Source organism: Pelmatolapia mariae, linkage group LG6 (genome assembly GCF_036321145.2).
Source record: "Pelmatolapia mariae isolate MD_Pm_ZW linkage group LG6, Pm_UMD_F_2, whole genome shotgun sequence".
NCBI lineage: Eukaryota > Metazoa > Chordata > Actinopteri > Cichliformes > Cichlidae > Pelmatolapia > Pelmatolapia mariae.
In genome coordinates, this window is record NC_086232.1 from 2,138,192 (window position 1) to 2,155,622 (window position 17,431).

Sequence of the window (17,431 nt, forward strand, 5' to 3'; positions counted from 1 at the left end):
AGGTTCATAATGTCCCAGAACTAAAATCCTCTGCCTATAAACTCAAATAACCAATCAGGAGTGGCCTTTTACAAAACCACAGTCTTGATCTTCCAGATGTATCAGTATCACATCACAAATGTTGCCATTTCTTATCATTACAGCATTTTCTCAGAAGCGTCTTGTTCATCCATCTAAACGCTCATTAGTACATTTTAAAGCTCCACTTTACCTGTACTGTTATTATAAAATGAAATGATTTCTCTAATGCACTTTCTTGAATTATTGATCATATTGCTCCTGTCAGAACAGAACGTGGTCCACCTAAATCATCCTGGAGAAATGATGAACATCTGGGAAGAAGAATCTGCTGGAGAGCTGAGAGAGAATACAAGAAGGAGCAATGAATTCATTTTGAAATCTATGAAAATGCAGTTTACTGCTTCACTAAGCTAAATGCTTTTTTATTTTCATTCATCAATAAACTATTTAAACATTGTAATTATTCTATCAACTAATTTCAGTGAGTGGTTATAAACAAAGTTTATAATATTAGAGGGAATATTTAGTCATTTCTCTGCCATACATACAAATGACTGCCACAAGCACCACGTCCACATTTTCACCTGTAAAACCTAAAAATCAAGAAGAATTTCATCAGCAGCTCCCTGCAGGCTGCTATCGCCCTCTAAACTCTGCTCTAATCACATCACTACTCAGATCCAGTGGTAATACATTACAGACCTATATCTAATCTTTAATTAGATATAAAAAACAGCAACTGAATGAACCCAATATAATCACAGGACAGAAAGGTCTTACTGAAGTGACCTGAAGAGTGAGAAACTCTTGGTTCTGCTTGATCTCACTGCCAGGGACAGACTGGGACTAAAAAGCAGCCCTGGACTTTGACTGGGCCCGGCCCAAAGTAATCGGTGTGCGGAAACTTGGCAACAATAATGCTTGGCATGAGCAATTAAATTACAAGGCTTTAATTGCGGCTTATGCTATCAAACCATAAAAATTATAGCAACAGTGCTGATGTTGACTAGATGTTGTATTAAAAATATATTATTCTAGATTAACTTGAATTTTCTGAGGATGAAATGCAATAAAAACCTCTTGGCTGTGACTGTCTGACTTGGGTTGCTTAAAAAAATGTAAAGTTGAGCTGCAGTGTGTGTCTTTCCCTGCTCTCGGTCTAAGCTCAACCTAAAAGAAAATGATGGAATGGATTTAAAAAAAGGTTTTCTTCCAAGATAGCATGCTATATAATCTATTCCATGCTGTCTTAAAATGAATTTATTACTTGATTACAGTAATTACTCTTACTGCACAAATAATACCACATCTAAATGAAAATGAACCATTACAAATGTAACTTCTGTATTTAAAATCTTCAAAGTTTGTAAGCATTAACTGTAACACTACCAACCTTTTTACGTAAAAGCACAACATATTTCTTAATATTAGCTACTGCATGTGGCCTTTTACAGCTAAAATGTTGAAGTTTCGCTGTTGTAATTACTGTAATCATAAAGAAAGTTGCAACCTAAACATTACTGCTTCTTTCGCAAGCCAGCCTGAAGAAGGTTCATCTGGAACCGAAGCGTCGTGACTTTGGTTTGTATTGTATGTATGTGTTTTATGATTTATTGAGTTTGAGCATAAATAAAGCGCTCAGTAATCATAAGTCAGTAGTACGAGTAATCCGTTAGCACAGAACCGCTTAGCATCATCAGCACGGTCAAGAGTGACCACACGATACAGCTAAAGCCATTAGTGGACACACAACCATGCCCACGTTTGCTACGGATGAACAGTGGACCGTGGTTCGACGGCGCAGGGACCGGAGAGGAGATCGCGGCTGGACGGCCGGGACGAGCGGACGCAGATCGCCCCGACGCAACAGCTTTCCATCCCGGGACAGGCGGAGAACCTACGCGTCGGTCGTGAGAGGAGGACACCGCAACGGTGAGGCAGATCTCTTCCACGCACCACAGCGGAGCCGGAGGAGAGAGCAGCCGGCGGCAGACCGCTATGCAGCCCGACAGAGAAGTCGGACCGGACGGGACCGACGATTTGAACGGAGAGCAGCTCAAGACAATTGGCACGTAAGACCCACCCGAATTGATCGAGCTGGACCTCCTGTTAACAAAATACCATCAGATGATCCAGACTTTTCTGCTAAGGTCCGCATTTTTCACAGACTGATTAAAGCAGTGCATCACCTGAAAAATGTGGCAAGAGACATCTATCCTCCTTCTCTAAATAAGATAGCCCACAATCTAATGACTGTCATTACACCAGCCATCCCCGACAGAAAGACCACAGACTGTGATTGAGGGGAACGCTAGAAACTGGGCTCACACCAAGGGCGTAGATTTGGCAGGGACGGAAGGGACATGTCCCCACCAATATCCAGCGATTATTGAATTGTCCCCACCAATAATTTGATCTCTTCGAGTAAAGAAAATCAAACCCGATAGAAAGAAAAAAACGATCTTTCTAGCTCTCATTCACCCAGCGGTGCACAAAGAGTTAAATTACGTTCTCTACTGGAGTCCTACGTCATGTGACAAATATGGCCAATGTGATTGGCTGTGCCTTTCAGGGAACTCTCTGTTTAGTTTTAGCAGCGGCAAGCCTGCGCTGCGAGGAGGAGAGGAGGATGGCAGCGAAAAGGAAGAACCTGGATATAAGAAAGTATTTTTAAAGAAACCTGTAAGTCACTTATAGTCAAGTTAACTCATAAAATCCGTCCGTCATAATAACGTTACAGGCTATGCTAGGCCATACATGCCAACACCTGATTTTTCCGGGAGAATCCCGAATTTCACTGCTCCTCCCAAAATCTCCCGTCCGAGGACCCGGCCCACTTAGATCGCGAAGGCAAGGTCCTCAGGTGGATACAGCCTCTGAATTCGGATACCCCCGGCCTGTCTCCGGCCGGACAATATTAACGGTGACATTTAACTTATTTTATCCGATAAATAAACACTGTAAGATTCAAGTTTTTTTGTATATATATGTATATATGTATACCACTCCCTCCACCAACAGCCCTTTTGAATGTCTCCCTAATTCTGAGGCCTCAACGTTGGCAAGTAGGTGCTGGGCTTTGGCCCACATCAGTCTAAAGTTGTATGTAACCACGAATAACGTGTTGCCATGTCCACCAGGAGAGACTGGACAGTATAGATGTAAAACCAATATGCCAGCAGTTTATCTCTGTTAACGAGAGGAGCAGGCATGTGTTTGGCTCCTTCACATAGTGGACATTGAGTTGTTGTGTGGGACACCAGTAGTTCATGTCTGTTGCTGTAACAGTAGTTCATGTTTAGAATAAAAATCCCAGCTCGCTGACTTGATCGGGGCAATAGAGCCTAAAATGTTGCATCATTTTGCTGAGAGATCTTGAGTAGTTTTATGGACAAAACCCACCAGGTCACTGAGTGTTCCCTTAGTGCTAATGTATCAGAGATGTTGGTGTACTATAACTGAAGTCATGTTGTTAAGTCCTTAAAGTCATATTCTTTTATTGTCATGACTGTATTTGAAGCTATTTTTATGTTTGTATGATACCTGATTTATATGGAATATGGCTGAAGTAAACTAAAGTCTAAAATACTTAGTCAGTCATTTGTTTATTAGTAATTTAACATTATATAATTCACATATAAAACTATGAATTGTGATTTTAAATGGTTTAAAAGCATGTAGAATAGCATATGTAGGCAAGTATATTTCTCCTTTTTTATCAAGAAGCAAAGACAAAAAGGGGGAAAAAAAGAAACAGGGCAGGGCTCAGTGGTTGAATCATCCGTCCCCACCAACGCCAAAACCAAATCTACGCCCTTGGCTCACACAACCATTTTGATCCTTCGTGATCACTATACTGTAGGGGTGGGCGATATAAACGATATACGATAGAAACGATATAGATTTGGCCAACGATAGAGATTTTGACTATATCGCTCTATCGCGATAGCGCATGTTGATGATGTCATCAAGCTGCGCCTGTTTTGGTAGAAAGTATCACAGCGGCTACAACCATTATCATCAGTAAATTATGTTCTCCTGACTGAAGTTTGGCCCGTGTATAGCATCCTGCTATGCGATTGCATTTGTCCCTGACCACCAGAATCCCTCACGTTAACTTTTATTGAGTGGAAAAAAAGTTGTCGTTCATCCACCAGCTTCACTGTGCTAATGTTATGCTAACATAGCTGTGTCGCTAGCAATCACGTAGCACAACATTATATACCAGGTAGTCCAACTTCGGTAACCCTGCAAATGCCACTGCTGTTTAGTGTTTCTGTCTTCATTTATGTTGTAAGTGGTAGCAGAGCTGTACGTTTTAATTAGTTTCAAAAATCTCTGTCAGAACATGGTATGAAATGTTTAGGTGTAAACTAGCGAGCTAACTTCCTGTTAACTTCTAACTCCGTTAAATTTAATAAATTCTGTTTTCATGGATGCATGGATGTTAAACTTAATTGTTACACCCGATAAAGCAGCAACGCTGATGATTTAATTAAAGATGAAAGAATTTAGACTGTTTTTAACTCTCAGTGTTCGTTTGACTTTTGGACCTGAAGGGGACGGAGTTTTGGACCCAGATTACTCCTCACTACGGCAGCCGTAATGCTCTGACAATCCATCAAGCAGTCCATCAGCAGGCTTACCAAAGTTGTACTAAAACATTTTTTAACAGATTTCTACACGCCAAAATCGGTTCAAGGTCAGTGAGCACAACCAGAATTCATACATAAGGCACACTCTCGATTTTTGAGAAAATTAAAGCATTTTAAGTGTGCCTTATAGTTTGGAAAATACGTTATACAGAAGAAAAGAATATATCGTGATATATATCGTTATCGCACATGCTTCAAATTATATCGTGATATGAATTTTAGGCCATATCGCCCAGCCCTACTATACTGAGAGCATAGAGAAGGAAATAAAAGCTCTTTCTGAGTTCCCTAAACAGGACTGGGGAGGCCCGTTCCAGTACTTGGACCACTTTTTGAATCCCTTGTCCATAAGACATGCAAGCTATATAAAGGACACGTATGACTTTGTGGAGAAGGTCAAACAAATAGAGGTGCCTGTTGACTCTTTTCTATTCTCCCTTGATATCGATAGCCTATATACAAACACAGACATCAGAGAGGGAATCAACTCCATAAGGAGAATTTTCCAAAAATATCCAGATAAAAGAAGACCAGATAAGGAATTATTACAACTATTGGAAATACATCTTATGAGGAATGATTTTGAGTTTAACGGGGATTTCTATTTGCAGACAAAGGGAACTGCCATGGGGAAAAAGTTTGCCCCGGTGTATGCCAATATTTTTATGGCAGAGTGGGAAACCTCTGCTTTAAATAAGTGTGTGAAAAAACCACTGCACTACTACCGATTCCTAGATGACATCTGGGGAATCTGGCAACATTCTGAGCGAGATTTTGAGATGTTTTTGAAAACTTTAAATAACCACAATGCCTCTATCAAGCTAAAATCAACCATCAGTAAGACCTCCATTGATTTTCTTGATACGACCACATTGAAGGGCCCAAATTTCCTAAATGAACACAAATTGGACATAAAAGTTTTTTTCAAACCTACAGACACACATGCCCTGCTGTTTAAAACAAGCTTTCATCCTAAACATACATTTGCAGGAATAATCAAATCCCAAATATTGAGATTCCACAGAATCTGAACACAACGGACTGATTTTGAAGCTGCTGTTAAAATCTTGTTTTCTGCTCTCTCCACTAGGGGGTACTGTCTGTCTTTTTTAAGGAGATGCTTCAATTCCTTCCTACATACCAAACAGATTGATGTTTCCCCTCTGCTCCCAGTGGTCATCACGTATGCTCCTTGCACCTGTAAAATGGTCAGAGTTATTAGGAACAACTTCCAGAAACTGGCTCAGAATGTACAGGCACTTCAGAATCACAAGGTAATTGCAGCCTTCAGGAGACATAAACACTTGGGTGACCTCCTCATTAGGGCCGAAGTCTGGCCTCTCTCTGGGCCTAGGTGCAGAGACCAGGGGCAATTTTTCCAGCATCGCAAATTGGTGCGCAGTCACTCCAATGGTAAGGTTTTTCTGTCTTTGTGCAAAGGGACCCCGAGGTCCAAGAACTGCATATACTTAATTACGTGTAAGAGGTGTGGAATTCAGTATGTGGGAGAAACAGGAAACACGCTTTTGACTAGATTCACCCAGTACAGGTACAATATTATACAAAAAAAGAACACTCACACTTACCTGGTAAAGCACTTTTTACTCCATGGCTGGGAATCTGTCACAGCGACGGCAATCCAGGTGAATTCGAGGTGGACAGCACAGCAGAGGAGGAGAGCTGAGAACATTTGGATGGCCAAATTACATACAGTTTATCCAAAAGGCCTCAACGAAAAGGGATTTAGAAGAACTTAATCCCAGAGATTGTATATAATTCTTGTTTTATTGTTCTCAGTTTGCTATTACTGTCCCGGATACTGTACATGTCAGCTCCTTGTGAAAACTAACTGGGGAGCATCCCACCCTGGAAACTGGCCCTAAACCTAACCTCAGTGGGCCCTATGCAAAGATCAATTTCGGCCCTAAACCTAACCACTCTAATACCTAATTGGACATGAGGACTGAGTAGCCCCCCATCCCTGAAATGAGCCCTAAACCTAATCTCAGTAGACCCTGTGCAAGGTGGGATTTGCACCCTAATCCTAACCTTTCCCTGCTCCTCTTTACCCCTCCTCCCCTCATCTTTTTAACCCCATCCACGGGATCCCATTTTAAACTTCCTCTGGGTCATGCTGGGGGAATCCTGGACACCTGAGATGGGAACGGGTACGGTCTGTGCATTGGAGCCCGGCCCCCTTTGGGGTCCGAGCTCCCAAATTTGATTTCCCCTAACCCCCTAACCCCTACCATACGCACGAGGAGTGTGTTTGGCAAATTGTTTCTTCCCAGTGTACCAGGGGCATGTTTGAATTAACTTCCCGGAGTACCAGGGGCACGAGGATTTTGCCAGTGTTTTTCTGCTTTGTTAGTGGGAGGGGGCTTAAGTGTGGGTTCCCGAGGCCTGCTGGAGGGCAAGGGCCATGCTGGAGAGAGAAGAAGCAGTCAGCAGCAAATTTACATTTGCATAATGACTGAAACCAGCCCACTGAAGGAACAATGGGCTGGGAGGTCAGTTCCTTAATCTTAATTATGCAAATGCTCATGACCATTGATCAACAACCACTGACCAAAACCCACTGATCAAAGACCACTGATCAATGGCCATGAGTGAAGTGAGCCAGTGAAGACAAGCAAATATGGGTGAAATATGCTGTCTCTTTATAGTCCATGTCATGACTCTCTCAGCAGCACTTTTGATCTATTAATATTAAACAATTATTGATGCAGCAGACTGAGATGAAACCTGGCACAGAGGTACAGTAGGTGTCCCAGAGGAAGAATGTGTTGAAAGTTGGACCTCAACTATTCAAGAATGATTTGTAATGAATTTTTGAAAATGACATAATTATAGTTAATTAACTGTATTGCATTGAATACAAGTTTCCTGTAATTTCAGAGGAATATTACAGTGAATCTGGATGAAACTTGGCCCAGAGGTACAGTAGGTGTCCCAGAGGAGGAATCTGTTGAAAGTTTGACATCAACTATTCAGGCTGATTTTTAATGAATTTTTGAAAATGACGTAATTGTAGTTCATTGACTGTATTGGATTGAATACAAGTTTAGAGCCCAGTTGTAAGTAAGCTATTAAGACTCGACTGTACACTGTGTTCGTGTTTTCCTCTGAAACAATAAGTTCGGTTGGAGCAGCCTTTCAACGCCTCTCTCTGTCTCTGCTAGCAAAGTTGACCCAGACAACAAAGTAAAGCTAGTTTTCAGCTACGAGCCCGACACGAACCCGACGTATTAGCCAGAGGTCCCTTTACTACGGTTCGGAGCTGCGGACCTGTTTTATATACGCACGGAATAGTTTTCTACACGAGATCGCTGCAAAAAGTGCAGCCTTACCTAATGTCCACCTACTGTTACTCATTTATATTAAGATTTAAACATCTAGTTGGTATTCATATGGCGAGTAACCTTCAGTAATAGTAATAAATCACACAGCAATAGCACATCCATGTAGTTGTAAAGTATTCAGAATACATTTTTAAAGGTAACCTTCCCAACACTGTCAACAGGTTAGCACCTCATACCGCAGTGCAGAGAAAGCAGTCTCATGAGCGCTGGGAAGGACAAGCCCAGAGCCCAAAACAGACAGTGCAGGAGTGACAAGGTTAGTAATTGTATGGTGAAAATTATACTTTTAGTTATCTTGATTGGCAAAAAAAAAGTAAATAAAAAATCTGCTTCTCACATATAGGGCATTTCCAACATTTTTTTTCAAAACTTCTTCCCTTAATTTCATTACAGCTGTGCTGTGCCAGATGTTCTGTTGACCCACAGTGAGAGGCATCATTTCAGAAACACCAGGAAGACTGAAACTCATCGCCGGGATCAAGCAGGGCTCGTGATCTTCACCAGCAGCTCCCTCACAAGAAGGATAAACCCAGCATTTCATGAACACTGATGGAGACCTTTGCTTTGAGTAATGTTAGAAGTACTCAGATAATCCTCAGAGGGTCTGGACTTTTACATAATATAATATCTTTAAGTCCTGTAGAAAGTTAAATATATGTTGTGCTCTCTGGTTACTCTGGTATGAATGACTCTGAATTACTTTATGATAAATAACACACTATTGACAAAAAACAGTGAAAGAATTCCAGATCACAAGTTTTTAGTTCAAAAACAAGTAACAACATTTGACTTAAATCAGGTTTTATTTAATTGTGTCAGAGAAAACATCACGTGCTCTTCATGTAGCTGAGTACATTCAGTGTTTATAACAGAAGCTGTGCAGGTCTGAGATCAGCAGTTTTCTGAAAGATCAAACTGAGGTCCTGTTAATGCTGATGTATAGTGACACAGTTACAGGGGTGATTCATCCTTTTGACTTTTTGTCTTTTAATTTATCAATAAAACAGCTGCAGATTTCACTACAGCACATGTGGCACTTTAACCTTTGTACTGTTTTCATCACTTAATTTTGGAGTTACTCCAAAGAGTGAAGATATAGGATGATCTGTCTGCTGTCACTGGGTGGTGCTGAGGTCAGAATCTGAGGGCAGCTCCTGTAATCACAAACAGAACAGAACCATCACAAACTGAAATATAAAGTTTCTCTCAAATTTGAAGTAAAGCTGATCCTTCTATGTCCTCACACACTCGGGATCTGAAGTTGTTCAGTCCTACAGTTCTGCTGACAGCTGACATATGAGCTGTTTATTTTTTTTTTAAGGCCTTATTTTTTTTTAAGGCCTTATATACTAACACATTTTCTAATATCATGTTTACCTTTGAGTTGTTGATGCTTTATAAATGGACATCTGCAAAGATGAGATGATGGAGCAGGTTTCAGTCCTGGTTCAGTCTGCTGCTGCATCCTGGTCACAACATACAGAGGTGTTATCAGCAGTGAACAAGAAATATTAATGCTTCAAATTATTTGTCTTAAAGGATGCAAGCCGTACAGAGTACTGCACATGTGACTTTGTGAACATAACGCATTAACAATAATTCGGACTGTTTTTTAACCTGAATATTTGCAACAAACTCAGTAAAAAAAATATACAGTCCGTGCTAAAAAAAAAAAAACAATCAGAGGAAAAATTAAACATTTTAACTTAAGCTGCCAAGCGGAAGTAGTTGGTTTCAGTACATAAATATCGGGCTTTGCAATTTAATCCGTAGTTATTGACTAATGAGGGGTTACTGAAGTGCCAGCTTTTTAAAAGTTGGTGTTAATGTCCTTCCACATGTGGCAAGCGACAGAAAACACGCTGCTGTTTGCACATATTTTAGCTCTGCACAGGAGCAGAAGCAGAGTCCAGCCTGTTGCTCTTACAGTGTAATAATGGATTGCATTTATATAGCGCTTTTCAAGGCACCCAAAGCGCTTTACAATTCCACTATTCATTCACTCAAGTTGTAGCCTTGTAGTTGTAGCCACAGCTGCCCTGTGGCAGACTGACAGAAGCGAGGCTGCCGTATCGCGGCCCCTCTGGCCAACACCAGTAGGCGGTAGGGTAAAGTGTCTTGCCCAAGGACGCAACGACCAGGACAGAGAGCCCGGGGATCGGGATACATGAGTATTATACAGTATAATACTCATATAAAAGTACAGTGACCGTGGTTAGTCACTGAGCAGCCCGGTGCGTTGCTCTTGATTTCTTTATTCAGGGTAAATTCATTCACCTGCACGGGTTAGCTAAACGAACTTTACAAAACAAGTTTGCCCTACAGCCGAGTGCTCATCTTAGCTAGCTAGCTAGGTAGCTAGTAATTTAGGTCCTTAGCTAGCTACCTAGCTAGCTAAGGACCTAAATTACGGATTAGTTTAGAAACACATTTAATTTACCGAAAATATTGCGTTGGGGCCTCAGGTTCTCCTGTCCGGTAGTCCAATTTACTGAAGAACACCTCAGGCTGTCACTTTGAAATAGTCGGTAATGTAAACGCTAGAGCTCTCAGCATCTGCCATTCCCGAACAGACACATGCAAGCTTGTCCGTGACCGCAGCCGCGTCGTCCGTGTTTTCTCCAGTCATTGGTCAGCATTATAATGTCTGCAAATACATGTGGGTCGGAATCCCCCATACCCAGCGCGCCGCCGGACGCTAAAACAGTGCCAGCAGAGTGAAACCTAAAAATGGATTGAAACCGAAAAAAAAAAAAACTGGGTTGAAACTGAAAAAAAATTATAAGCGAAAACAAAAAAATTATAGTTTCAATTAACTGTTTTTCACTATCAATTTTTTTTCAGTTTCAATACAAGATTTTTCAGTATATTTATTTCAGTTACAATATTTTTTTTCGGTTTCATTTCAAGCTGGCATCGTTCTGATCCCAAACGGACACGCCTGTGCATCAAAGCTCCCGATCGGCAGAGGCCGGACAGAGAAGGGCGCCGAAGACGCATGTGGGACTGCGGACCACTAAACCCGGCGAGAAACGGGAAAAAGTAGGGACCTTATTATTTATAAAGTTTTTATTGTCTGTGGGTGTTCTGGCAGTGTTAGCATAACCGCTCTCGCTGATATTTAATAATATCGCGGATATTTTTCACCTGTTAGGTAAGCTAACTTTTTTCGTTACTGTCAGTCTGTTAGCCAAAAACAGATTTAACCTGTTTGAAGACGCAAATTTCGCCTCTTAACTTTATTGTCCGTTGTTCTTTCTACACATGTTGCTTGTTTAGATTTTCTCCTAATAAACCGCTGGTCACATGGATAAGTTTATGCATATAACAAAGTAATGTCACTGTAATATTTCCGTCAGTCAGTGACGGAAAGCAGCGGTGAAAGCCCAGAGGCCTCTAGCTGAATTTGATCTCACATTTTGCTGCTGGATAAGATTATTACGCCTTAATACTCTGAACAGTCCCCAAACCTGAGTAGGCCTGTATCTCACTGCTGTTAATGAAGACCAAAGGTCTTTCGCTCGCTAAATGTTGACTTCAAATTAGAGTCTGAGTTGCTGTTAATTTTTATCTTCTGTTTTTAAACTGACATTTCGCCGTCAGTTTTAGTGTTATGAACAAAAAATGCATGTGCTGCTTCAGCAACAGTGAGTTAGAAGCTCTTCCCCTACTGGGATCACTGTCAATGCATGTTGCGCTGAAGTCTAGCAGAACAAGCACAGAAATGAGTCCACTGTCAGAGGCCATAAGAAGATCATTTGTAACTTTAAATAAAGCTGTTTCTTTGCTGTGATGGGCTCTGAAACCTGACTGAAACTCATTTGAAGAGTCTCTGCTACAAACCTAGTAGGCAGAAAGCCGACTGACCTGGAGCAGCATCTAGCTGTGTTTGAGGTCAAGCAGAATAATTTCACGATGTCATCGTACATTCAGTACCAGTGCCTAAGTTGAATTATGAACACACTTCTTACCAAATGCAGCGATGTGATTGACGCGATCCATTAAAAAAAACACGCACACACACCTCTCTCATATATAGGGTATGACTCGATTAAAAAAATGATGCTTTCTAATTAATCTCAATTAATCGCATTTAATCACACAAGAAAATTTATGTTAAAGGGTTTTAGTGAGCAACAGAATAAATAAATAAATATGAATATTGTAAACTCAAGCTCTTTTAATTTATGGGGGAGGAAAAAAAAAGAAAAGAAATCAGATATACAAAAGGTTATTTGAACAGCTTCACCTTTAAACTCTGAGTAACCTTGTCATGTACAGTGTGCGGGAGGCAGGCCAAAGTGCATTCAAAACAACTTTTATTGCTGGAAAGGAAAAAAAGAGAACTAACTAAACTGGAAATATAAACTAAGCATAAACAGGTTGACAAGCAGAACACACAGCATGGTAAGGTGGAGATGGCGACACAGACCAAGGAAAACAGTGTTTAAATACACAGGAATAATAAGGGAATAGGAGACAGGAGGGAACCACAGCTGGGACAAATCAGGGCTAATGAGACTAGGAAAGCAAAAGTAGAAATACTGACATGAGACACAGACATTCAAAATAAAACAACAGGAATTTCTATTCCTGTTATCAGGGAGTCTTGTCTAATCATTTACGCTAGTGGCTCAATTTACAAGGCAAATTAAGTTGGACTTAGACAGCAAAGTTCCTCTCTCTTGTTGGAATCTCTTTGTCAATGAGCCATTAACTTTTATTCTTGCAGTCGGTTTGTCATAGAGAGATTTGATACATTGAATTGATTTTGTATTGAACCCAAACTTTGCCATGCTTAGGTACAAGAAGTCCCAGCTGACTCGATCAAAGGGTTTCTAATATTATCTTGTGCCTGTCTGTTTTTGACAAAACCTGCTTGGTCCTCATCTATCAGGTCTGGTATAAACGACTGGAGCCTATTTGATAAGATTGTATCGTAGATTTTATAATCAACATTTAACACTGATATAGGCCTGTAATTTTGGCAGTATTCTATATGTTTTTGTGGTTTTGGTAGTACCGTGATAATTGCCTCCCTCCAAGAGGGGGGAATCACATGTTTAGTGTGAATCCAATTAAAAGTCAGGTGGAGTAAGGGTATCAGTTCTTTTTCAAATTTCTTATACCATTCAGCAGGAAACCCATCACTGCCTGGCGCCTTGTTTGTTCTTAACTTTGCAATCGCTTTCTGAATTTCCTCTACTGTTATCCGTGCTGTCATGTGATAATTTTGTATTGTTCCAACAGAGGGTACATCTAAGGAGTCTAAAAACGTTTAAATATCATTTAAGTCATTATTAGTAAGTGCATTTTGGGTATACAGGTCCTTATAATAATCTGTAAAAATACTTTCTATCTCTTCTAGGTTATGTGTCATTTGTTCTGTCTTGGGATTGTGCAGTTTACTGACTGTTGTTTCTGCCTGTTGTTTTCGTAAACGTCTTGGCAATAGCCGTGCGGCTTTAGGGACTGATTGATAGTAGCTCTGTTTTACATACCTTGCCTTTATTTCTGTTTCATATTAGAGTAGATTATTAATTTTCTTATTAATATCTTTCATTTGTTGTTGTATTTTGACATCTACCTTGCGTTTGTGTTTATTCTCCAATTGTGACAATTCAGCTACATATTTGTTATATTGCTTCATCCTTTCTCTTTTAAGGTTGCTTGATATTGCAATTAGTTTCCCACGTATAACTGCCTTCAAAGAATCCCATAGAATAACTGGATCGATTTCACCGTTGTCATTTTCTTCTACATATGTTTTGACATCTTTTTGTATTTGTTCTACCACAGATTTATTGTTAAATAGTCACACATTCAGTCTCCATATTGTGTTTTTTGGTCTAACTTCGAAATGAATTTTTAAATAGATAGCACTATGATCTGATACATCTGCCACTCCAATCCAACAATCTCGTATTATATCTCTATTAGGGGTGGGCGATATAAACGATATACGATAGAAACGATATAAATCTGGCCAACGATAGAGATTTTGACTATACCGCTCTACCACGATAGCGCATGTTGATGATGTCATCAAGCTGCGCCTGTTTTGGTCGAAAGCATCGCAGCGGCTACAACCATTATCATCTGCAAATTATGCTGGGGGACAGTCATAGCAAAGAGATGAAGCACTTTTGAAATACGGGGAAAGACAAAAACTGCGCTAACTGCGCTTCCGTAACATTGATTCATTAATGTTGAATTCTCTCGCAGCTGTTCTATTCCCACATTGTTGCAGTATATTAATAACTAACCTCGTATTGTGGATGAATAATCTCAGTTGTTCTCCTGACTGAAGTTTGGCCCGTGTATAGCATCCTGCTATGCGATTGCATTTGTCCCTGACCACCAGAATCCCTCACGTTAACTTTTATTGAGTGGAAAAAAAGTTGGCGTTCATCCTCCAGCTTCACTGTGCTAATGTTATGCTAACATAGCTGTGTCGCTAGCAATCACGTAGCACAACATTATATACCAGGTAGTCCAACTTCAGTAACCCTGCAAACGCCACTGCTGTTTAGTTTTCTGTCTTCATTTATGTCGGAAGTGGTAGCAGAGCTGTACGTTTTAATTAGTTTGGTAATTAAACATGGTATGTCATGTTTAGGTGGAAACTAGCGAGCTAACTTCCTGTTAACTTCTAATTCTGTTAAATTTAATAAATTCTGTTTTCATGGATGCATGGATGTTAAACTTAATTGTTACACCTGGTAAAGCAGCAACGCTGATGATTTAATTAAAGATGAAAGAATTTAGACTGTTTTTAACTCTCAGTGTTCGTTTGACTTTGGGACCTGAAGCGGACGGAGTTTTGGACCCAGATTACTCCACGAAGCTCCTCACTACGGCAGCCGTAATGCTCTGACAATCCATCAAGCAGTGCGGCTTACCAAAGTTGTACTAAAACATTTTTAACAGATTTCTGCACGCCAAAATTGGTTCGAGGTCAGTAAGCACTAGGGCTGCCACGATTAGTCGACTAGTCACGATTACGTCGACTATCAAAATCGTCGACGAATAATTTAATAGTCGACACGTCATTTGAAGCTTTGTAAGATCCCAAAAGACGGAGTAGTAGGATTTAAGAGTGTAATAACGGACTTAAACAGAAGATGGCAGCAGTGCATGTACAAGGATGCCAGCTGCCGTTAAACCCCGAAGAAGAAGAAGCTGTGTCCCAGAATTCATAGCGCGGCCCAGTTTAGTTTCCAACAATGGCGGCAGCTAGTTAGTTTTCATATTTCTCTTATTACTCTTTCTGGGTCACAAAATAAACGTTTAACATATTTTCAGACGAGAATGTAGCTGTGTAAACCTCAAATATCTGCTCAGTTTATCAAGACACCACATATTTTCAAAAGCGCTCCGACATTTTCGGAGACATCTGTTACCCAGTAGAACGATAGCTAGACGGGGTTTAACGCTCACTTGAGCCAGTCAGAACACCGGATTCCGGGCAAACCATTTTCAAACCCACCGCCGTCTTTCGCTACTCAGGTTAAACATGATATATGAGTCACTTAGATAATTTAAAAATGTTATTGTTTGCCTTTTTTCAGTATTTTGTTTGTTCCTGAGTAAATCGGTTTGGCTGAGATTAAAGTTATAGTTTTTACACAGCTGAATAAACGTCAAGCAGACAGCTGATTATTAGAAGTGTGAGATGCTCGAGAATATACTCCGGTGTCCTGTTATATTTTATAATAATAATAATAATGGATTGCATTTTATATAGCGCTTTTCGGGACCCCTCAAAGCGCTTTACAATACCACTATTCATTCACTCTCACATTCATACACTTTTAGATAGCAATGAGCAGACGGCTGAGTTTATTAAGCTTCACTGAAACAATCTGCAAATTTCAGTAAAATGTGATAAACTATCATCTTGTCTTTATTTTTAGTTAGCACATACCTTAAACACTTAAAGCTGTAAGCTAATGATAGTTATATAAGAGCAGATGCGTGCTGGTGCAATAAGCTGTACCTTTTACGTCCAATGGATGCATGATCTGATTAGTCGACTAATCGCAAAAATAATCGGTGACTAGTCGACTATCAAAATAATCGTTTGTGGCAGCCCTAGTAAGCACAACCAGAATTCATACATAAGGCACACTCTCGATTTTTGAGAAAATTAAAGGATTTTAACTGTGCCTTATAGTGTGGAAAATACGTTATACAGAAGAAAAGAATATGTGTGAATGGGTGGATGACTGAATGTGTAAAGCGCTTTGGGGTCCTTAGGGACTAGTAAAGCGCTATACAAATACAGGCCATTTACCATTTACCATATCGCGATATATATCGTTACCGCACGTGCTTCAAATTATACCGCGATATGGATTTTAGGCCATATCGCCCAGCCCTAATCTCTATTCCCTTTTTTGCATGAAGAAGTAATCTAGTAATCTATTCTTGAATATACAGAATGTGTTGCTGAATAATGACTATAATTCCTCCGTAGCAGATGCAAAGCTATACTATAACATATCTAGCTTCCTTATCCTTTATTTCATTGCGAGATTCAAACTTAAGGGAATTAGTTAGGAGAATTGCAACCCCTCTTTTACTAGAATTTGTATGAGAGCTATAGAAGGTATTTTTGAACCCAAATTTCCTTAATTTTTCGTGTTCTATTTTTGATGAATGAGTTTCTTGTAGGAAAATTATCTGTCTTCTCCTTTTTGAGTTTAGTGATGATCTTGGTTCTTTTAACTGGGTTACCAATGCCATTAACATTTAAGGGCACACTTTATTTCTTCATGTGTAGTATGCATTATTCCTCTGTGATTTATTGACTGTCTTTTGAGACCCCCACAGGCACTCCACTGAACCCTTGTTTTAACAAAACATTTTCATTAACAAACTGCAACTTAGTTTAACTATGTACAAATTAAGAGGACTTCCATAAAGAGGTACCAGCCACCTTCCTCGCCTGTTGTTCCTCTTTTTGTTTTTGGGGGGTATGTCTCTCATATTGAAAGGGCTCCCCTCCAGTAATGAGACTCACGAAAGATTGTCACACTCATACTAGTCCTTGTTATTATGTACAGTCCATCCCTAGCCAACTTGGTTTCCATATAATCCTACCAGACAAACCTTAAATCCAACTTGTTGTTATGCATCTCCATATACAACCCTCATACATAGTTATCCCTGTGCAGCACCAAAAATACACATGTAACCCGATCTGGCTTCCCACACCTCCCCGCCGGATCAGGCTGTACGCTCTACCTCCCCACTGCCTCCCAGAAAAGGGAAGAAGAGTGGAATATTTTCTTTTCTCTCGCGGTTAGCTGACTGCCTTAGCTGCCCAAGTGATGTCAGCCCTTTTTAATCATAGCCAGTGACTGGTCCTCTCAGCAGTGTTAGCTAGTT

General features: G+C 40.2%; 1 long non-coding RNA gene across 1 annotated transcript; it reads right to left on the reverse strand.

The window, feature by feature from the left end:
• Window positions 1-9,136: 9,136 nt before the first annotated feature.
• LOC134628864 (uncharacterized) lies at window positions 9,137-10,593 on the reverse strand. Its single transcript, XR_010094024.1, has 3 exons — window positions 10,479-10,593; window positions 9,416-9,504; window positions 9,137-9,192 (listed from the first exon to the last, which is right to left on the reverse strand). It is a non-coding gene; the product is annotated as an uncharacterized LOC134628864 (long non-coding RNA).
• Between the last annotated feature and the right edge of the window lie 6,838 nt (window positions 10,594-17,431).